The 23,661-nt window shown below is 36.3% G+C and overlaps 1 long non-coding RNA gene across 1 annotated transcript; it reads left to right on the top strand.

Annotated features, from left to right (window-relative positions):
- Positions 1-3,006: 3,006 nt before the first annotated feature.
- LOC135275410 (uncharacterized) lies at positions 3,007-21,145 on the top strand. Its single transcript, XR_010343026.1, has 3 exons — positions 3,007-3,208; positions 14,913-15,095; positions 19,824-21,145. It is a non-coding gene; the product is annotated as an uncharacterized LOC135275410 (long non-coding RNA).
- The last annotated feature ends 2,516 nt before the right edge of the window (positions 21,146-23,661 follow it).

The raw sequence follows: 23,661 nt of genomic DNA, 5'->3' as shown, positions 1-23,661 counted from the left end.
TGCAGTTCCAGCTACTCGGTAGGCTGAGGCAGGAGAATCGCTTGAACTCGGAAGGCAGAGGTTGTAGTGAGCCGAGATCACACCACTGCACTACAGCCTGGGCAACAGAGAGAGACTCTGTCCCCCTCCACCAAAATGAGAGTTTACTATACATTTTGCTCTTCAATTTTTAAAATCAAAATATATATTGGAGAGAGCTTTCCATGTTAGTATATCTCTATTAAGAGAAATATACTCTTTTGAATAATTACATTGCATAATTTTAGGTATATATAATCAATCCCATAGTGATATTCAATCGATTTTTGTTATTCTAGTTATCAGTTCATGAGAATTCTTGTTTTTGAGATGTAGTCTGTAAGTCACTAGAGGGGAAATAATTAGATCAAAGGGTAAACACCAGGATGTAAATTCCACAAAGGAAACGATGCTGTTCATTGCTGTATTCCCAGTGCCTAGAACAGTACCTAGTATGCACTACATACAGGTGTTTGATAAATATTCAGTTAATGATGAAAGGGTACATGTTATATATATATTTATTTATATATTTGTATTTTATATATGCTTGTATAAATGTCGATGTATTTATAATTTATATACATAATATATATGTATATATACATTTCTAAATTTCTAAGACATAACTCTTGAGTTGAATCTCACAAAGAATGAGAAGATATTTTCCAAGCAGACTGTGGCAGACACTGGTCATTGGCTAAACTACCCACAGTATCCCTCTCTCTAGGCATCTTCAAACCAGAGTGACTATGGCGCTGTTTGGGCAATGAGATATAAGCAGAAAACTGCTGGGTAGGGCTTATGGGAAACATTTGCTGTTTTAAAAAGAAGCGTTCTAGTGGGCATACCACTGAACGTCCTTCCTTGTTCTTACTTCATGGAAAATAGATGTGATATTTAATATTTAAATGATCCTCTTGAGACAGCAAAGTAACAAGCAGGAGGATGAAGGTCTGCATGTAAAGGAAGTCTAAAAGATAAAATGGGCCTTGGTCCTCATCAGCATTATTGGGCAATTCTATCAACCTTGTAACACCAACCTGTGGACTTTCCTATTTGTTTAAGCAACTGCTAGTTGTTTTTCTGTTATTTATTGCCAGAGGGATTCCAGCTGATACACAGACAGATGCAAAATATTTTCAAGAGAAGTCAGTGTGATAAAAGACATGGGGTTATGAAACCACATAGGGTGTTAAGCAATCTGCAAGTACAGAAAGAGGTCAACTCGACTGGGGCTTAGGGATTAGGCTACAGAGAGAGAGTCACAGTCCTGTGTGCCATATGGAAGAATCTGGATTCCGTTCTGTGGGTGGTTGTATAGATAATGAAGTGAGTTAGGCATGAGAGAAACATGATCACTCTGGCATGAGTATGACACACACATTGGAGAAGGGCAATATAGTTGGCAAGAAGACCATTCAGGGGGTTAATTCAATGTTCAGGTGAAAGAAAACTAAAGTAAGATTACAACAGTGGGAAGAGTGAGAAAAATACGGATTTGAAGTGTACGTGATGTGACTTAATTACTACTTTAATATGTATGGGCACGTTGTGTTACTGCAAATTATCACATCTGAAGCACCATTGATGTAAAGGACACAATTTTCTAATAAAGTATTTAAAGAAAAAATTTCCAGCTGATTAATGATTAATTAGATGTGTTTCCAATTATGAAACACTACTGATCACAAAACTATCTTAATTTCTGGGATGTGAAAAGATATGCCTCTTTGAATTAATGAAAACTGGTATAGCTAAACTAATATTTATAGATACTATATGCCAGGCATTGTGATAGGCACTTTACTTATTTCATTTAGTGCACTCAAAACTTTATGAAAAAGGTGTACAGTTTTGTTTTTTTTTCCATTTTAGAGATAAGTAAAAGATGATTGTAGATTCCCTACTAGGGCAAGTGCTGGATGGTCTTGCTAATAACACATAGGGAAACTAGGAGATAGAGTCTGAAATATATTGAATTTGAGATTCTTTTGAGATATCCAGTGAAGCTACTCAGTAGGGAGCTGGGCACAGAGTTCGGAAGTTAAATAAAAAAATTGATTAATTGGCTTCAGTCAATATTTAAGGGTTGTCAATGAACCAGGCTCTGAATTAGGTACTGGGGATGGTGTGGCAAGTAAAATAGTCAAGTGGAGAAGATGGATATTATTTAGTCAGTTTGCAAGTATTTTAATGCATATTTTGTATCAGATACTGTTCTGTGGTTAACAAAAACCACACGTTCCTGCCATTGGGAATTTTACATTCCTGTGGAAGGATACAGATCAAAGTATATAAACAAATAAGTAAAGTAATTCTATATGATGATAAATGATATGAAAGAAAAAATGTTTCTTCTCTCTCCGAGCATCCAGTATAGATTGCGAGTTTAGGGAAGACCTCTCTTATGATATGGCATTTAAGCTGGGAATTTATCCTTGCAAAAAGGGAGAGGGCAAGTTATGCTGCATTACAGGCAGAGGGAAGCATGTGCTAAACTCCCCAGACAGAAATAAAATATTCAAGATTAGAAAGAGGGCCAATGTGCTGACACATCATCACCAAAGAGGGGAACAGTGTGAGGCAAGAGAATCACAGTGAAAGTAGCAATCTGGGAGTTATCTACACATGATATTAAAAGTTGTAGAAATGACTGAAGAACATGTAGAGTGCAAGGAACAAGCAGCATAGATATAAATGGAGAGGAATTTCAACATTTAGAGGTCTAATAAAGAAGAAGATATCCAGAAACAGGTCTGTGAAGGAGGGGTCTCGGAAGAAAAACAAAAAAGTGCTATTTTGCAGAAATCAAAGGTAGAGATTGTTCTAGGAAGTATCGATTGTTGGGTTTAATGCTGCTGGCAAGAACCCTGCCCTCGATATCAACCTTGGTAGAATTGGAACAAAGTCTATAGAACTCTTTCTTCCCTAGTTAGACTTTACCTGTCTTGGTCTCAATAAGTATCATGGCAGAATTACACAGGGGACTACAGAATTCATGGTTTTTGGGGAAGAACGCCATTTCCAATCTCTCTGTCATTTCCCACCTTGACTGCCTGAGTCCAGTCTCAAGACGGAGGCTATCATCCAGACCTCTTAAGAGAACATCAAACTGATGCCCACACACCTCTACATCTCTATTTACTTCAGTTGTAGAAAGTGGAGGTTTGGTTTGTAACTTTCCTGGGTAAAAGTATTTTCATCTATTTTGTGAACTTTGTTAATCATCTTTTATTTGGTAAATTATGAATGGGTATAAATTTGTACAGTTCATGTATATTGACTGTGGCAAAGTTGTACAGATTTCTGTATTTGGGATGAGAAATTTTTCTTTTATTTGGCATTAAAAAGGTAGTGTTCCATTGTGCATGTGCGTATGCCTATATATGTGTGTATATATGTATGCATGTATATACACACATGTACATACATATATACAAATATACATGAATATATACACCACGTTTCCATAGCAGTTGCACCATTTTGCATTAGCGCCAACAGTGTGCAAAGATTCCAGTTTTTGTACATCTTTGCCAACACTTGTTGTCTTTTATTTGATAATAGGCATCCTGACATGTGTGAAGTGATATCTCATTGTGGTTTTGATTTGCATTTCCCTGATTAGTGGCATTGAACATTTTTTCCTTATATTTATAGGCCATTTGTATGTTTTTTTTTTTTTTGAGAGATGTCTACTCATATCCTTGCCCATTTTAAAGTCATGTTATTAGTTTTTTTGCCATTGAGTTGAATTGTAGGAGTTGCTTATATGTTTTGGATAGCAACCCCTTGTCGGATACATGGTTTGCACGTATTTTCTATCATTCTGTTTGTTGTCTTTTCACAGTTGATTATTCCTCTGGTTTGCAAAAGCTTTCTAGTTTGACATAGTTCAACTTGTTTATTTTTGTTTTTGTTGTCTGCGATTTTGGTGTCATAGTCAAGAAATCATTGTGAAGACCAAGGCCATAAAGCATTTCTTTAATTTTTTCTTTTATCAGTTTTACAGTATCAGGCCTCAGTTTTATGTCTTTAATCCACTTTGAGTTAATTTTTGTGTAAGGTATAAAATAAACATCCAGTGTTACTGTCTTGCTTATGGATATGCAGTTTTCGCAACACCATTTGTTGAAGAGACTATCCTTTCCCCATAGTGTATTCTTGGTACCCTTGCCAAAGACTAGTTGACCTTTTATGTATGAATTTATTCCTGGGATCTCTATTCTATGTCATTGGTCTATATCTTTCTTTATGCCAGGGCCATACTCTTTTGATTATTGTAGTTTTATACTAAATTTTGAAATTAGGAAGTGTGAGTCCTCAAGGTGTCTTCTTCTTTCTCAAGATTGATTTTGTTATTTGTGGCCTTCAGTCATTCCCTATAAATTTTAGAATTGCCTTTTCTACTTTTGTAAATAATACCAATGTGATTTTGATAGGGGTTGCATTGAATCTGTAGATTGCTTTCAATATTATGGCTATTTTAACAAGAGTAAGTCTTCTAATCAATGAACATGGTATATATTTTTATTTAATTATGTCTTAATTTTTTTCGTTAATGTTTTGTAGTTTCCAGATACAAGTATTTCACTTCCTTGGAAAAGTTTTTCCTTAAATATTTAATTCTTTTTGTCCTATTGTAAATGGGATTGTTGTCTTAATTTCCTTTTCAGAGTTTATTGCTAGTGTATAGAAATGCCACTGATTTTTGTATGTTAATTTTGTAGCTTGCAATCTTACTGAATTTGTGTATTAGTTTTAACAGTTTTTTAAAATGGAGTCTTTGGGATTTTTGATATGTAAGGTAATGGCATCAGCAAACAGAAAAAGTTTATTTCTTCCTTTCTGATTTAGTTGCCTTTAATTTATTTTTCTTATCTAACAGTTCTGGTTAGGTCTTCCAGTACTATATTGAATAAAAGTGGCAAGAGCGAGCATCATTGCTTTGCTCCTGTTCTTAAAGGAAAAGTTTTCAAGTTTTCTCTGTTGAGTCTGATATTATCTAGGCCTTTCATATATGGCCTGTATTAAGTTAAGACACGCTCCTTCTACTTCTGGTTTCTTGAGTGTTTTTAACATGAAAGAATGTTGAATTTTGTCAAATGCTTTTTCTGCATGCATTTATATAATTTTTTCCCTTTATTCTGTTATTGTGGTACAAATTTATATGTATTTAACCATCCTTGCATCCCAGAAATAAATACCACTTGGTCATGATGTATGATCCCTTTAATGTGCTGTGGGATTCTAGTTTCTAATATTTTTTGAAGATTTTTGCCTCTATATTCATCATAGATATTGGCCTGTCATTTTTTCTTTTTTTGCAGAGTCCTTGGCTGGCTTTGGTAGCAGAGTGCTACTGGCATTATAAAATGAATTTGGAAGTTTTCCCTCACTTTTTGGAAGTATTTGAGACAGATTGGCCCTTTAAAAAAAAAAATGTGTAGTAGAATCTACTTGTGAAGTTATCTGATCCTGGGTTTTTATTTGTTAAAAGGATTTTTATTATTCATTCGATCTTCATACTAATGATAGGTCTGTTCAGACTTTCTTTATTGTTATTTTTGGCATATTTTATATGTTTAGGAATTTACCCATTTCTTCTAGGTTATTTGATTAGTTGACATATTTGTTCACTTATGATCCTTTTTATTTCTAAAAGAGTAGTTATAATGTCTCTTCTTTCATTTCTTTCTTTTTTTTTTTTTTTTTAGTCTAGATAAGGATTTGTCAATTATTTTTTCAAAAAGTCTGCTTAGGATCTTTGATTTTTTTTTGTATTTATTTCTTGTCTACTTTTTGTTATTTCTTTCTCTCTGCTAATTTTGAACTTTGTTTTTTCTTTTTCTAGCCTCTTGAAGTATACATTTGGGTTGATTATTTGAGATCTTTGTTCTTTGCTAATGTAGTTATTTATCGCAGTAAACTTCCTTCTTAATAGTGCTTTTGCTGAATACCATAATTTCAATGTTTTTTATTTTTGTTTTCATTTGTCTTGAGGCATTTTAAATTCATTTTTGATTCCTTGTTTCACTCAATGACTGTTCAAGAGTCTATTGTTTAATATATATGTATTTTTAATTTTTCCAGTCTTCCTTCTGTTATTGATTTATAGTTTAATTTCATTGTGCTCAGAAAAGACACTTGGTATAATGTCAATCTTACTAAATTTGTTACAACTAATTTTATGACTTAATATATAATCTGTCCTGGACAAAGATCTGAGTGCACATGAGAAGAGTATGTATTCAGCTGCTGTTGGGTGGAATATTCTGTATATATCTGTTTGGTCCATTTGGTCTATTGTGTTATTCAAGTCTGCTGTTTTCATATGGATTTTCCTGTCTGATGTGTCCATTATTGAAAATAGTATTGAAGTCTCCTACCATTATTTTATTACTGTCTATTTCTCTTTTCTGTTTTGCCAATGTTTGCTTTATATATTTAGGTGCTCTACTGTTGGATGCACATATAATTGTAATTGCTATATATTCCTGTTGAATTGACACTTTCATCATTATAAAATGTCCCTTTTTGTCTCTTGTAACAGTTTTTAACTCAAAGTCTATTTTATCTGATATAAATATAGCCACTCCTACTGTTAAGAGTTAAAGAAAGAGGAAACATGAAAAGCGACGCAACAGTCAAAGACAGGTTTATTTTGGAGAATAAACCTGAGAGGGGCTTCTGGCCAATTTTGGTCAGGACTACTCTCTCTAACAGAATAAGCATATTTAAGGGTTTTAGGGCTAGAGAGCTTATCACAGGCTTGGAATGTTTCTGTGTGGAGGAGAAGTTTATTGTAGGGTTGGAATGTAACTGGTCAGAGGGGAGGTTATCTTGGGGTTGACATCTCTCTGGCTGGAGGGTAGGTTATCTCAGGGTGGGAATGTCTCTGGTCAGGGAGGGGTTTATCTTTGTGTTGCAATGTTTCTGGTCAGATATGTCATTTGTGGTTTATGGTCATGCTGACATTAGACATTAGGCTAATGTTCTTTGGGGCAGTTGTCTGTGAAATGGCCATCATTCTGTCAGTTAAAAGTCTTTGAAAAAGATTAATTAGGCAGGGTAAGAACATTAGTACTAGGCATATTAGTAGGAGAGGGCCCAGGAATGGGATGACCCATGCTATGGTTTTGCTCCCAAACCAAGAATCCATTTGGTTGTTTTAGTATACCCTTAGCTTTTTGGCCCTTTCTTTAAGTTGTTTAGCAGCATTTCTTACTAGGTTCGATTGGTTGAGACAGAAGCAACATTCCTCACCTAATTGCAGGCAGAGGTGCATGTTTGGAAAGTCTGTGTGTTATTTTCTGCTAGTAGCCATTATAAAAAATAAATCATGGTAGGACTGGTTTGCTTTATTATATTTGGTTTAATTATTTGCATAGAGTGCTGCAAAGATAATTATTTACTATATAGGCCTTTTAAATTGGCATTGATGGAATTTTGTTCCACAGAAGGATAAGATCTTTTAAAGCTGAGCTCAGGCTGGGCGTGGTGGCTCACCCCTGTAACCCCAGCACTTTGGGAGGCCAAGGAGGGTGGATCAGAAGGTCAGGAGTTCGAGATCAGCCTGGCCGATATGGTGAAACCCCTTACTAAAAATACAAAAATTAGCTGGGTGTGGTGGTGGGCACCTATAGCTTTAGCTACTCGGGAGGCTAAGGCAGGAGAACAGGAGAATTGCTTGAATCTGGGAGGCAGAGGTTGCAGTGAGTCGAGATCAGGCCACTGCACTTCAGCCTGGGTGACAGGGCAAGATTCTGTCTCAAAAAAAAAAAAAAAAAAAAAAAAAACTAAGCCCAGCCATGGAATTGTATCATTAAATACCTACAAATTGGGTGAATTCCTCTTGTCTTGAGGTTCCAAGACAACTTGGGGTTCCTGGCCTGTCAGAAAGTGACATTCTTTACTGATCAAGGATCAAAAACCCTGTATAGGGACTGTGTACATAAAATATGAGGCCAGTTTTCCAAGGGCTTTATTGACTCCATAAGTCAAGTTTGATTCCTTAAAGGAGAGCATACCATTTCAGTCAAAGCCTTGGTGAAATAACCAGTTTTTCAAATTGTGTTCTGTTACAAAAGAAAAGAAATTCTTATTGCACTTATGCAAATAACTATACTGCCATAACTTTAACATATCCAAAAAGTCAGAAAGTTTACTTCAGTCTCTAGAGGATCAAAAGCAAGCCAACAATTGCTTATGGATGACAAAACATTTTGGGGTAGCCGTAGTTAAAGTTATAATTGACAAGAATATCTGTTACCTTGGTGGCACACAAGAATTTTAATATGACAATTATAATTATTATTGATAATGTATGCTAAGATATATCGGAATTATGGGAGTCTCCCATAACTTTGGAAGACATGCCAATAACATATTTATACAAATATAGCCCAAAGAAAGCCAAACACCATTTTATATTTGACAATGCTTTCTGTATGATTTTATACCAAATGAGCCAAATTTTACCTTTCTATTAGTGTGCTATTAATGTTAAACTCAATTTTTAACAAAGCCTTGTAGACACATTTACCCAATTTTAATTTTTGACCATAAGGTAAAATTTCTATAGACCCTTTTTAGCTCTGTATAATTTTTGTTAAACAGCAGGTTAGTGCTTTAAGAGAAACCTATTGTGCTTTCATTTTAATGCTCAATTTACAGAAAAACTGGATGATACTCCTTCAACTTTAGTCAATATGTTTACACACAGAATTTCCTTTATGATTAACCTTTCAAAACTTGTTTAAACCTTAATTTTTATTTTATTCAACATAAAACAATTCTTCAAACTTTTAATTTAGGTAAAAATCCACATTCTCATGATTCCTTATAATATTTTTATCAGAAGCATATGTAAACTGTTTTTTTCAATAGCCTTATACATGTTACACTGTTAACTTTTAGTAACCTTTACTTTTTTTGGTAATTTTGGAATTTTAACTATGCACTAGGTGTAGAGCCTAGGACCCAGACAGAAGTTCAGATAAGGTCTTACTCCAGCATTCAACTCTACATGTCCTACATCCTACTTAGCTGGAAAGCAGGCAGGTTGTACAGATAGGAGTTATAGTGGCATTTTATAAAGTGCTCAGGAGGCCTAATCACTTTTTTTTTTTTTTGAGATGGAGTTTCACTCTTGTTACCCAGGCTGGAGTGCAATGGTGCGATCTCGGCTCACCGCAACCTCTGCCTCCTGGATTAAGGCAATTCTCCTGCTTCAGCCTCCTGAGTAGCTGGGATTACAGGCACGCACCACCGTGCCCAGCTAATTTTTTGTATTTTTAGTAGAGACGGGGTTTCACCATGTTGACCAGGATGGTCTCGATCTCTTGACCTCATGATCCACCCGCCTCAGCCTCCCAAAGTGCTGGGATTACAGGCGTGAGCCACCGTGCCCGGCCCCTAATCACTTTTAAATTGTACATTTCTTCCATAAATTTCCTTTTAAAATTTTTTTCACAATTTACATGGATAATCTCTGACATGTCTCAAATTTCTGGCTTGTTGTAAACATTCCTCTCTTTAAACAACCAGTTAATTTACTTTAGGAAAAATATTTACCATATATGATTTTTTTATATAAATTCTCTTTTCTTTAGTATCAAAGATGATACCAGTCCTTTCCCAAAACAAACTTCCTTCATGTCTGTGGACTAGACTGCCTAAGGCCACAAGATTAGAAGTTAGGGTATTTCACTAAATAGTTCAAGATGAAGCTATCTTTATTAAACCAATATTAGTGTTTCATTTATTAAAAAATTACACAAGCAAAGATTATTCTGTTTGGGCTGAGTTATAGTTTTGTAGCCTCTATGCCAAATTTTGACACCTTGCAGTATTTGGCAGAGATAAGTATGAAATTGCTGGATTAATAAATGCCAACAAAAATGTATGCTGGAAACTCTTAAGACTTTTCTGATTTTACTGTACCACTAAATTTTAAAGATTAAAGTCACATGAACTGAACAGTCCCACAGCTTTTACTTTTCCCCCAAAATATTTAAGAACTTATTTTTCTTAGGCCAGTAATTAGAGCTTTTTAAATAGACATTGCACACCTAACACATGTATAGCCACACAGACAACCAGAAGAAAGTCCAGTAGTTACAAGATTTTTTTCCCCTAGTTTTCCAATTGGATTATTGGCCTTTGGGTGAGGATTTGTGGCACCTTTTCTGTTTTCCCAAGGAGTCCCAGGCCACTAGAAGCCATTCTAGGGTCTTTCATACCTGCACCAAGAGTGTCAAGACAGAGTGGAGAAAAGTAATTCTGTTGACTGGAAAAAAACCTTTTCCAGGAAAACAAGATTTATGAAGAGAAAACCATAAAGGCCTTTTGAATATACTCATAGCTTGGGTATCAATTTTAATTATGCTAAGCACTCTTCTTCATCAGAGGTGAGGATGGAAGTTAGAATTATATAAATATCATGCCAAGTTAAATTAAAGGATTGGGTTATGTACAGGAATGCCCTGTGATAATGAGAGGGATTTTCAGAGAAAGATCCAAGGTGCTGTTTAATCTGTGACAAATCAGACATGGAGAAAGGGACATGAACACCAGCAATACCTTCAACCCCAGCCACTTCCTGGAGAGAGAGAATGGCAGAGGTGGTTTGACTTGTTGGAGTAGTTTTTGAATGGGTAACAGGTAGAGAAGGAGGAGGAGTGGGGTTTGGGGCTGAAGGCTTGGGGGCAGGAGGGGCCACTGGGATGGCCACTTCTTGCTTGCATTCAGACAAGCAAGAAGTAGATGCAGGTGGATGAGGATACAGAGGGTGATCATCAGTAGGGTCCAAAGGGGTTTCAGAGGAAGGGGTTTAGAAGGAAGGAGTTTCAGAAGAAGAAGAAACCTGGGGAGGGTTTTCATTAAGAAGGATTTCATGAGGAGTGCAAGCTTGACACATGGAGGGTCAGGATCCAAGGTAGAAGAAAGCCTGAATATTCAGGCAAGAACCTCTTGCTATTTGCCTTTCCTGGTTATACAGCTGTTAAGGTCCCTGAGAATTTGAAAGTTAAAGGTTTCATTTTCTGGTCATCAGCTGTCATTATCTAATTTGTATTGAGGACAGGCCGTGTTGCAATAAAAAACCAAATGCTTTGCCTTTATGCTTCCCGAAAACCGCGTTGACAAGGTTGTGAGGGAGACAGTCCAGTGGAGAGGATGTAGGAACGTGGGATTGTTGGGCACTCATATGGACTGATGAGAGGAGGCCAAGGGTGCCTGTTTTTGTTCTAGGTGTCACCAGACAGAAGACAGAGACCCAGAATCCTCTTTCTAAAGAGGACAATTAAGTTGAGAAGAAACTGGGAATTCCTAAGATTTCTTCTAGCCTAGTCCCACTAGTCCTCTGAGGATTGGGACAGCAGACCCAGACCTGAATTTCCTGGATACCACGAGAAAGCCAGGGGAAGGCAGATCTTACCAGTTGGCTGGATTAGTGCCCAATGTTAGATGTTCCAGTTGGAATTGGCAAAGAACCTCTTGGACTGAAGCCAAATGAGGGAGAGAGAGAGAGAGAGACAGAGACAGAGAGAGACAGAGAGAGAAGGGAGAATGAGGGAAGAGGAGGGGACAAGGGTTAGAGAGCAAAATGCCTGTTGTGGGTGGTCAGAAGTGGATTCCTGAGACCTGAAGGTTTTGAAAGCCCACTGGAGAGTAGCCCCAGCTGGAGCCTTACAGTTCCCTTCAGGTTAGTTGTCCTGCTCATGCAAATCACTTGAAAAGTGAAGTAAGAGGCAAGATAGGGTGAGTGGCCAGAGACTCACAGGATCTTGTGGGATGAGCTGCTGCTGCTCACTGCTTTCTGGGTTGCAAGAGAGCCTCTATCCCCAACACCGGTCCCAGCTTTTGGCACCAAATGTAAGAGTTAAAGAAATAGGAAAGAAACACAGAAAGCAGCTCAACAGTCAAAGATAGGTTTGTTTTGGAGAATGAACATGAAAGGGGCTTCTGGCCAATTTCAGTCAGGACCACTCTTTCTGACAGACTAAGATTATTTAAGGGTTTTAGAGCAGGGGAGCTTATCATAGGCTTGGAATGTTTCTGTGTGGAGGAAAAGTTTATTGCAGGTTGGAATGTCTCTGGTAGGAGGGGAGGTTATCTTGGGGCTGACATCTCTTCAGCCAGAGGAGAGGTTATTATGAGGCTGGCATGTCTCTGGTAGGGGAGGGGTTTATCTTCATGTTGGAATGTTTCTGGTCAGAGATGTCATTTGTGGTTTATGGTCAGGCTGACATTAGCCATTAGGCTGATGCCCTTTGGGGGCTGTTTTTGATTAAGGGGAACTTCGAAATGGCAGTGCTTGTCCAGGGCGGTGATGCTCCTGCTCTGCCACCTACTCTTTTTTGATTACCATTTGCATGGGATATCTTCCTCATCCCTTCACTTTCAGCCTATGTGTGTTCTTGCTTCTCATGTGGGCATTTATTGCTATGAATTTCCCTCTAGACACTGCTTTAAATGTGTCCCAGAGATTCTGGTATGTTGTGTGTTTGTTATTGTTGGTTTCAAAGAACATCTTTATTTCTGCCTTCATTTCGTTGTTTATCCAGTCAACATTCAAGAGCCAGTTATTCAGTTTCCATGCAGCTGTGCTGTTCTGAGTTAGTTTCTTAATCCTGAGTTCTAATTTGATTGCACTGTGGTCTAGAGACTGTTTGTTATGATTTCTGTTCTTTTGCATTTGCTGAGGAGTGATTTACTTCCAATTATGTGGTCGATTTTAGAGTAGGTGTGATGTGGTGCTTAGAAGAATGTATATTCTGTGGATTTGGGGTGGAGAGTTCTGTAAATGTCTATTAGGTTTGCTTGTTCCAGGTCTGAATTCAAGTCCTAGATATCCTTGTTAATTTTCTGTCTGGTTGATCTGTCTAATATTGACAGTGGAGTGTTAAAGTCTCCCAATATTATTGTGTGGGAGTCTAAGTCTCTTTGTATATCATTAAGAACTTGCTTTATGTATCTGGGTGCTCCTGTATTGGGTGCATATATATTTAGAATCATTAGCTCTTCTTGTTGCATTGATCCTTTTACCATTATGTAATGCCCTTCTTTGTCTCTTTTGATCTTTGCTGGTTTAAAGACTATACTGTCAGAGACTAGGATTGCAACTCCTGCTTTCTTTTACTCTCCATTTTCTTGGTTAATCTTCCTCCATTCCTTTATTTTGAGCCTATGTGTGTCCTTCCACATGAGATGGGTTTTCTGAATACAGTACACTGATGGGTTTTGACTTTTTATTCAATTTGCCAGTCTGTATCTTTAGATGGGGGCATTTAGCCCATTTACATTAAAGGTTAATATTGTTATGTGTGAATTTGATCCTGCCATTTTGATGGTAGCTGGTTGTTTTGCCCATTAGTTGATACAGTTTGTCATTGTGTTGATGCTCTTTACCATTTGGTACATTTTTGGAGTGGCTTGTACTGGTTGTTACTTTCTATGTTTAGTGCTTCTTTCAGGAGCTCTTGCAAGACAGATATGGTGGTGACAAAATCTCTCAGCAATTGCTTGTTTATAAAGGATTTTATTTCTCCTTCGCTTATGAAGCTTAGTTTGGCTGGATATTAAATTCTAGGTTGAAAGTTCTTTTATTTAAGGTTGTTGAATATTGGCCCCTACTGTCTTACGGTTTGTATGGTTTCTGCCAAGAGATGTGCTGTGAGTCTGATGGGCTTTCCTCTGTGGGTGACCCAACCTTTCTCTCTGGCTGCCCTTAGCATTTTCTCCTTCATTTCAACCCTGGTGAATCTGAGGATTATGTGCCTTGGGGTTGCTCTTCTTGAAGAATATCTTTGTGGTGTTCTCTGTATTTCCTGGACTTGAACATTGACCTGCCTTGCTAGGTTGGGGAGGTTCTCCTGGATAATATGCTGAAGAGTGTTTTCCAGCCTGGATTCATTCTCTCCGTCACATTCAGGTACACCTATCAAACGTAGATTAGGTCTTTTCACATAATACCATAATTCTTGGAGGATTTGTTCATTTCTTTTCACTCTTTTTTCTCTAATCTTGCCTTCTCATTTTATTTCATTAAGTTGGTCTTCAATCTTTGATATCCTTTCTTCTGCTTGGTCAATTCAGGTATTGAAACTTGTGTTTGCTTCGTGAAGTTCTCGTGTTGTGTTTTTCAGCTCCATCGATTCACTTATATTCCTCTCTAAGTTGTCCATTCTCGTTAGCATTTTGTCAAACCTTTTTTCAAGGTTCTTAGTTTCTTTGCATTGAGTTGGAACAAGTTTTTTTAGCTTAGAGAAGCTTGTTATTACCCACCTTCTCAAGCCTGTTTCTGTCAATTCATCAGACTCATTCTCCATCCAGCCTTGTTCCCTTGCTGGTGAGGAGTTGTGATCCCTTGGAGGAGAAGAGGCATTCTGGTTTTGGGTGTTTTCATCATTTTTGCTTTGGTTTCTTCCCATTTTTGTAGATTTATCTACCTGTGGTCTTTGTAGTTGGTGACTTTTTCCCTGGGGTCTCTCAGGTGATGTCCTTTTTGTTGATGATGAAGTTATTTCTTTCTGTTTCTTAGTTTTCCTTCTAACAGTCAGGCCCCTCTGTTGTAGGACTGCTGGAGGTCCACTCCAGATCCTGCTTGTCTGGGGATCACTTGTGGTGGCTGCAGAACAGTAAGGGTTGCTGCTGGTTTCTTCTTCTGTTATCTTTGTCCCAGAAGGATACCTGCCAGATGTCAGCCTGATCTCTCCTTTATGAGGTGTCTCTTTGGATATATGGGGTGAGGGAGCTGCTTGTGGAGACAGTCTGTCCCTTATAGGAGCTCAAGTGCTGAGCTGGGAGCTCCATTGCTCCATTCAGAGCTGCTGGGCAGGTATGTTTAAATCTGCTGCAGTGGAACTCATAACTGCCTTTTTCCACAGGTGCTCTGTCCTTGGAAGATGGGGCTTTATTTATAAGTTCCTGATGGGCTGTTGCCTTTTTTCAGAGCTGCCCTGCACAGCAAGGAGGTAGCCTAGTCACAGTCTGCCAGAAGAGGTGTTGCTGAGCTGCCATGGGCTCTACCCAGCTGCTGTGTGAACTTCCTTGCAGTTTTGTTTACAGAGGTATAGTTAGAATTGCTTCGGTAATGGTGGTCTGCCTCAGTAATGGTGGACTGCCTCAATAATGGGGGACTGGCTCAGTAATGGTGGATTGCCTCGATAATGGCAGACTGCCTTGGTAATGGCAGTTTCAATTTATTCAATTTCTGGTGATGTTAAACTTGGTTACCCTATTAAGGTCATATGTGCCAAGTTTCTGGCCTATGAAGTTATTTTTTCCTTGATAATTAATAAATATTTTATGGGAGGCAGTATCAGGCTGTATAAATATACTTTCTCTCATCAAAATTTTAATTTATTAATTCCAGCATGGAGTCTTGGTTTCCTTTTATCCAATGGGTAATTATCTGTTACTTTTGCTATTTCTTTTTATGCTCAAATTATCCCAGACGCAGCCAGAAGTCCCTTCAATCTACCTTCTGTGTTCCTTTGACATTTTATCATTATTCTTTGAGCACTTCTTTATTTTCTGGTCCAGGATATTTTGGCTCATCTTGTAATTTTCCTGCCCTGAAACTAGAATCAGCACTTCTTCAAAAATAAAAAAATATATATATATATATACTTTGGTTATCACTGGTCTCAGGATCTCTAGCAAGTAGAGCCACATAGTTTATGTATGTCCACACATATGCACATGCATACACACACACACACACACACACACACACACAAACACATACTCCACTTAGCTTCTGATATCCTGCACACAGACTGCCTCTTCATGAAAATTCCATCCCCACCCTACTCTAGCTCTGAGAGCTTAAGCAAGGCCACCCTCCTTTGGTAGACGTTCTCCTCACCCTTGTTGGTCTTAGACACCCATTTTAGAATGCCATGACTCAACTCATCGTGACACCTACCTTGCCTGCCTCCATTGAGTGATTTTTGGACTGAATTGTCTAGGAAATAAAGGAAAGAGGGACACAACTGATTTTTTTTTATAATTTTATTTTAAGTTCCGGGATACATGTGCAGAATGTGCAGGTTTGTTACATAGGTATACATGTGCCATGGTGGTTTATAACTACTGGAGGATATAAATACAATGTAAATAGAAGAGAAATTTTAAAAAGTTTAACTTTCTATGCAAGCTTTGCAACTAAATTTCTTGGGTCTATACTACCTGTGTATTAAGCCCTCCCTTGTGTTACGATGGATTCATGGACAGACTCTTTCACCTCCTATTTAAGGCAATCCCTGGGCCTGTCCCATTTCTTTAGTCATTAACTCTATTCCTCTCTCTCATAATATCTTATTATCAATTCATTTCTCTGTACTGGATCATTGTCATCCATGCATGAACATCATGTAATAGATTGCATTATTTCACAATCTTTCTTATAGTGTAAATAAGATAGAAGTTAATTCTTCATACCCAAAATAGTCTAGAGGTGGTGGGGCAGCTCTGAAAATGAGGTAATCTGAGGAAACAATGTGCCCACTTATCATCTGCAACACATGACTTCTGCTTCCGGGTCCAAAGTGGCTGCTCTATTTTCCAGACAGAAGCCTGGATAGAGTGGATAGGAAGGAAGTGGGAGAGGTGGGTATGCAGTGCAGGGCAAGAGGCTTTATCTTTAAAGAGAGGATCTGAAAGTTGAGCGCATCTCTTCTGCTAAAATCTTGGTGTCACTCTACTCTGTTGGTCAAAACTGATTGTAAGGAAAGTGAGGAAATGGTGTTTGTGGTGATATAGGAGTTAAGAGGAAATTACTTAGGTAGATAGTGAGGATACAGGGGTTCTCAGTAAGGTTTTCCTTTTAATAAAAAGCAGCCCCTAAATCATTTTCTTTTCCAGCACAGAGCAGCCTGTAAAATGGGGCTGCGGACATTGACAAGCAAGCTGAATGCCGGCAGCTGTGCCAATAGGCCACTTGTGGCTAAGCATGATGAAAATGGCAGCTACATCTTCCATTCTCTTTGCCAGTCATGTGTATAGTAAGGAGCAGGCAAGATGACACTGGCCAAGTAGAAAGCCTTTTGTATAACAAGATTCAGGTGGGGCAGCCAGCCTTTTCCACACACTATGTAAGCATCACACGTGGTCAAACCAATGTGCGGGCCCTATGTGAATCAGACACTGCCTCCTCAAGCCTGCCTGTAAAATCTACTGCTGTCCGCCACTCTTTATTCTTCGGCTGCCTCTCACTTGCAAGAGAGAGAGAGCTGCTCTTCCCTCTCCTTTCTTCTGCCTGTTCAACTTTCCAATTCTTACCACTCTCACGTGTGCTCGTGTCCTTAATCCTCTTGGTGGGAGAGGACGAACCCAGGTATTTACTCCAGACAATGATGCTGCTTCGGAGGCTTAGTGGTCATGCACTAAAACTCAAAAAGTTCTGATACTGAAAAGAAAAACAGGGTAGAATATATACTGGAGGATAGTTAGCAGTTTCTAGCATCCTTGCCTTCATCCGTATCTCCCCTGAGCTACAATCCCAATTTTTGGTTCCCTTTTAGAGCAAATCTCTACAAATGTATTGTCTCTATCCACTGTCTCTTATTCTTTATTTTCTTGATAAAATCACTATAAATTAATTGAATAATTCTAAAAGATGTTCTGGTATCTAACAGAATAAAGAATAAAATATATACAGATGATAAATCTATGGAACTACGTTATGCTTTCATCTGAGTATTCTAATCTATAAGCCTTAAATAAATCATTCAGAGTGTTTGTATATAAAACAGAAATTTTCATTCAGCTACTTTTATATAATCAAAAAATAAAATTTAATCCAAATAAGTTTCACTGTGGTTGTTACCACAAATAGAATAATTCTGCGGTATTTTTAAGTTTAATTTTTTAAGAGAGAAAAAGTGTTAATATATTCAAAAAATATAGAAAATTATATGGTATCTGTACCTTCCTACAGTGACCCAATTTCCACTCTTTCTCTCTATTCCAAACCATCAGTAACTTCTTGCACACTTTACGAGTTTCTAGATATAAATTAATATAATTTATGTGCATATGTGTGTGTATATATTTTTATTTTTCAATACAAAGGCCAGAATACATTATACATTATTAAACATCTTTTATTTTTAGTTAACTATATTTGGAAGAATTTTCAGCCCATAGTTTTTTCATTTTATTTTATTTTTTTTGCAGTTGCACATTATTTTATTGCTTTGAGAAACCATAATTTAGCCAGTCCCTGACCGACTATAATACTTCTAAAATGAACAATTTTGGTCATATGGTATTTCACTTGTATGCAAAAATATCTATGGAAAAATTTCCCGTAAGTGGAATTTCTGACTTAATGAGTGTATGCATTTTTTTGAATTTTGATTGACATTGACATATTACTCTCCATAGAAGCTGTACATATTTAACTTTTTTAGAACTAGCATTGTATGAGTGCTGAGTTAACCGAAAGTGTTGCCTTCAAGGTATCACCACATTTTTGGATTTCTGACAATCAAATATGTGAAAAATAATGCCACAAATTGACCTTAGTTTGCCTATCTCTTTTGACAAATAAAGGTGAGCATGGTTTCATAACTTAAGGGCCATTTACATGTTTCCTTCTCTGACTCTTTATGAGCTGTTTGTTCACATCTTTCACTAAATTTCTAGATTCTCTCTCTCTTTTATATGCATTTCAGTGATGTGATTTGTAAATGCAGGTATTTTGTTTCCAAGTTTGTCCTTTGTTTTTGAAATTGTGTATGGCAATATTTTTTATTGTTTGTTGTTTTTTTTTACTCCACTGAAGATTTTGTTTTAAATATGTTGAATATATCAGTCTTTTATATGATGCCTTCTGGATTTTGAAATTTGGCTCAAAATGTCCTCCCCACTCCAAATTTATAAATCTCTCATGTTTTCTTCTTTTATAGCTTCTTTTTTTAACACTTAAGTATTTGGTAAATTTTGAATCTTTCTGTATGGTCTGAGAAATGTATCACATTTTATTGTTTTACAGATGAATACTTGTCTGTACCAACATAATCTTTTCTTTTTGTTTTTTGAAGGTCCATACTTTACTCATTGTTTTGGGATGTTAATTTTATCATATACTAAATTATCATATTTATTTACATGTGTTTTTGGCAGGACAATATATGTAACCTCAGAAAAAAGTTAAAATTTTAATTGCAACACCCTGCATTAAGATTGAGAACTATGTAAGCTATGTCTAGCAGGTTTTCTCAGGTATAAAAATGACTTGTAAGAAATTTAAGGCTATGTCTCTTAGATCATATTTGCTAGACAACAGAAATCCTAATAATCCTATTCACAGCAGCCTCACACATGTCCTAAGCTAGAGAAGGGTCTTTGTTGGAGAGATTTGTGGGTGTTGCTTTTGTCTTAGGGAGTAAATCTCATTGCGGTTCATAGGAAACTCATGAATTTTTAAGAGAATTGTATTAGTAGAAACATTGCCAGACTGGACTTCAAAAGATAGAGACAATTCAAAATGAAAAGAGATTTTAGAGCCCCAGACAGGCAAAAGGCTGAGAACACTTCTCAACTAAAATATGTCCATTTTGACGGAAAAGAAAGGATTGATTAGCATGTACAATAAACCCAGACCAGCAGAGAACTACTCTGAGGAAGCAGGACTGAGCCTTAGTGGCAGAGCTAGTGACATGTGCCTGGCTATATTTCAGAATGGCTGTGGACCAGTAATCCCCTTTTAAACAGGAATGTCTGTCACAGTTTTCCTATGACTGCTCCTAGCTGTGCGGTAGCAGATGACTCATCTCTTTATTCTACAGGTCTTCAGATTGAGAGAAACTATGCATCAGAGACTGCACTCAAGGAAGATGAACTCCAGGGACCTCATCTGTACTTGGACATAATTTAGATGATAAAATCCTAGACTTCAAGCCTGAGAATGGTGCAATACTGTAACAAGACATCAAATATTGGAAGGTATTATGCATGAGTGTATTTTGCACATAGGAGAAGTGCAAATCACTGGGGCCCCAGAGGAAGATTATGGTATCTAGTCGCTGAAGATTGTTCCCCAATGAACTGTGCCTCCTCTTATTCATGCCCTTGTGTAGTCTCCTCCCCTTAAATTTGGGCTTGCCTTGTGAATTGCACTGGATAAGAGGTATATGATGGAAGTGATAATGTCTGACTTTCAAAGTTAGGCTAAGAGGTCTTTCAGTTTCTTCCTTGGTCCCCGGCAATGCCTGTACTTCAGACACACCCTCTTAGAATCCTGCTGCCATTTTGTGAGAATCTAAATCACAGGGAGAGGCCACTTGCAGGCAACTTTGTTGACATCCCCAGGTGATAGCTAGCATTGACTGCACCATTGACTACAGCATTGACTGCTGTATGAGGAGCTGTCTTGGAGGCTAGTCCAGTTGAATCTGCAAAGCATTGAAGCCCTAGTCAACATCTGGCTGCAACTGCATGAGAGACCCAAGGCAAGCACTTCCCTGGTAGGGCTAACCCAATCAACAGAACCAAGAAAGGGAATGAATACATTTTTGTTTTAAACTATTAACTTTTAGATCAATAAAAGGAACACATAGTTCCACAGACACACACACTCACATACATACTTGGTTTATAGCAAAGACTGACTAGCTCGGCATCAAATCTCTTTTCCTAATCTCTTGGCTATACATGTAGAGGATGTAATCCTTTCACTGTGTTATGGCTAAGGGAATATAAGTAAGTGTGATATACATCACATCCGGGTTTGACACATTAAATCCTCCCAAGGGCTTCTTCACACTCTTTCTTTCATTGCCTCCTGGAAGAACATGTTTTGGAAGTGACACATTAAAGGTAACAAAGCATTCATTTGCTTGGGTTACTGTGATGAATCACTGAGTTTTTGGAGTTTATTGTTATTGCAGCTAGGACAAGATTAAATATGTTTTCCTTCAGAGTGCTTAAAATTTTAAAAATCAAAAAAAAGAAAAAGAAAAAAGATTAAATATGTTGATAGTTCAATACACAATTGAAAATAAACTGTCAAGATTTTTGGATTATACCTTTGTGTTCTTAATTGAGCTTGATATTTAGTTTTATTTTCTGTACCTCTAGTAATAATAAACTCTTAAAATTCTTATTTGTATATGTACTCTTTCTATTCACTAAATAGTGTATTTAAGGTAGGAATTATCACTTTCTTGAAAGCTTGGTAAAGCTTTGTAAAATATTTTTGTGATACAATCTTTTGCAAATGAAAGTGCTTATTACTAATGATTCAATTTCTTTATGGTCATTAATTGACTTAATTTTTCAAGATACCTTTAAGTTGATGTGGATCATTTCTATAATTTTTGTATTTCTAGAATATCATCCTTTGCAGCTAGGTTTCCAAATTTATTATCAACTAATCTTTATTTTAATTTTTATTTCTTTAATAATCTTTATTAATTATTAAACTTTTAGGATATTAACTTTTTGTTTCTTGAGTCTGTCATTTCTTTGACTTCCAATTTTTTGGTTTCTGTTCTCCATAATCACTTCTGTAAACATTTTTTATATTTTAAAAATTCATTTTCCAGCTTTTTTTAAGTTCATGTCATCTATTTTTAATTTTTTTCTTGATGGTCAATTCATGCAGTCTAGTTTTAGTAAATGAAATTTTAAATTTTACTTTAAACAACTTCACATTTTTTTTTTCCTTTTTAGAGACAGCATCTTGCTCTGTCACCTAGGATGTAGGGCAGTGGCGTAATTGTAGTTCACCAAGACCTCAAACTCCTGGCTCAAGCTATCTTCCTGCCTCAGCTTCCTGCGTAGCTGAGATTATAGGCATGAGCCACTATCCCTGACCCAACCCAGGTATTTTGATATTTAATGTTTTAATTATTTTTCAGTCTAAATAGTTTTGTGACTTTCATTATTATTCACTTTTAATTTTAAAGTTTCTATGACAAAGAATTTCAAACAAAACAAAATTAGACAAGACAGCATAATGAATCCAGACATACTCACCATACTATAATACTAAAATATATCCACAATGTGCATCCCCAATATCTGTTAACCCACGTACAATTTCGCCCTTTCTACATCCCATCCATATTGCCATCTACATTTCACCACTTCACCTTTCCTACTATCATTTGGAAGCAAAATCCTTAAGTATTTGAGCATATGTTTCTAAAAGATAAGGATTTCTTTCAAACAAAAACACAATATTATCATTATATATAAACATATAGTGAAAATATTTTCATATCATAAGTATTCAAATATTCAGCCACTACAAATTTCTAATTGCTTATTAAATGTCATGATTTGTTTGTATGTTGTTTGAATCAAGATCCAATTTAGGTTTATACTTTGTGCTTGTCTTTTAAATCTCTTTTTAACTTATAAGTTTTCTCTGAGATAATGTATTTATGGGAGAATTTGGAATGTTTTCCTTCATGTACAAATTTTGCAGATTACATCCCCATTATATAATTAAATATGTTCCTTTGAACTCTGTGTTTTCTGAAAATTAATAGATAAAGCTAGGCTTGAGAAAACATAGAGAAAAACTCTGTGTTTTTTGAAAATTAATAGATAAAATTAGCTGGAAAATGAGTTTTTAAAATATAAAAAATGTTTTCAGAATTAGTTTTGATTTTTTTGACATTTTTTTTCAATCTCATAGACAGTATTTTATTCACTTATCAAGATACCCCGAGTATCTGATTATTTCACTTTTTGTAAAGTTAGGAACCGTTGGTGTGCAAGGCTTCAATCTATTATTTCATTATGAGCTGCAAAATGGTAATTTTGGAATTTAGCTTTTATGTGGAATATAAAAAGCTGCAATAAAATGTTGCTTTCACTGTAACAAGGAGAAATAACATGGCATAATATTACAAAACTATAGCCTTTCTTGCACTCATTAGTGATCTAACGTTGCAAGGTAACCAAGTACAATGGATTGATTCTGAAAATATTCTATAGGATTTAGCCATAAGTAAAAATTGATCAAGCTTTGCCATTAACATTTGTGCATTTTATGGTATATAAATTATATCTTAAAAAAAAGAGAATTCCATAGCAAACCTTTTTATATATGATTAGTTTATATAACAAAATGTCATATATATGTTGTTAGTATACAGTAAGATATTTGGAACTAAGATATATATATATATATACACACACACACACACACATATATATGTGTCCTACATAGAAAAAACTTTAAAATACTGAAACACACATAAAGAGACTTGAAAATGACAATTAAAATAAATACAACCTGTTCTTCGATAAGAGAACTCAACCTCAAAAAGCTGACAATACTCCCTATGTTAATGAACACATTTGATGAGATTCCAACTTTTTTAAAAAAAATAACGAAGTTGATTCTAAAGTTCATATGAGAAAATAACAAAGACATAGTTAATAAAAATCAGAAAAATAAGAGCAATAATGAGGAACTAACCCTATGAGATATTAAAACATATTATAAAGTTCTAACAATTAAAATAAGGTGATATATGAATACACAGAGAGAGCAAAGAAACAGACTAGAAACTCTTTAAAGCCCCATAAAACATGTGGGAATTTAATATAGGATAAAAGCACCCTTTCAAATGAGGGTGTCATAGATGAACTTTTTTTTTTTTGAGACGG

The sequence above is a fragment of the Aotus nancymaae genome, unplaced genomic scaffold (genome assembly GCF_030222135.1).
Source record: "Aotus nancymaae isolate 86718 unplaced genomic scaffold, 86718_ANA_hifiasm-v0.15.2.pri h1tg000016l, whole genome shotgun sequence".
Classification (NCBI taxonomy): Eukaryota; Metazoa; Chordata; class Mammalia; order Primates; family Aotidae; genus Aotus; species Aotus nancymaae.
This window is presented reverse-complemented; position numbering and strand designations above follow the sequence as displayed.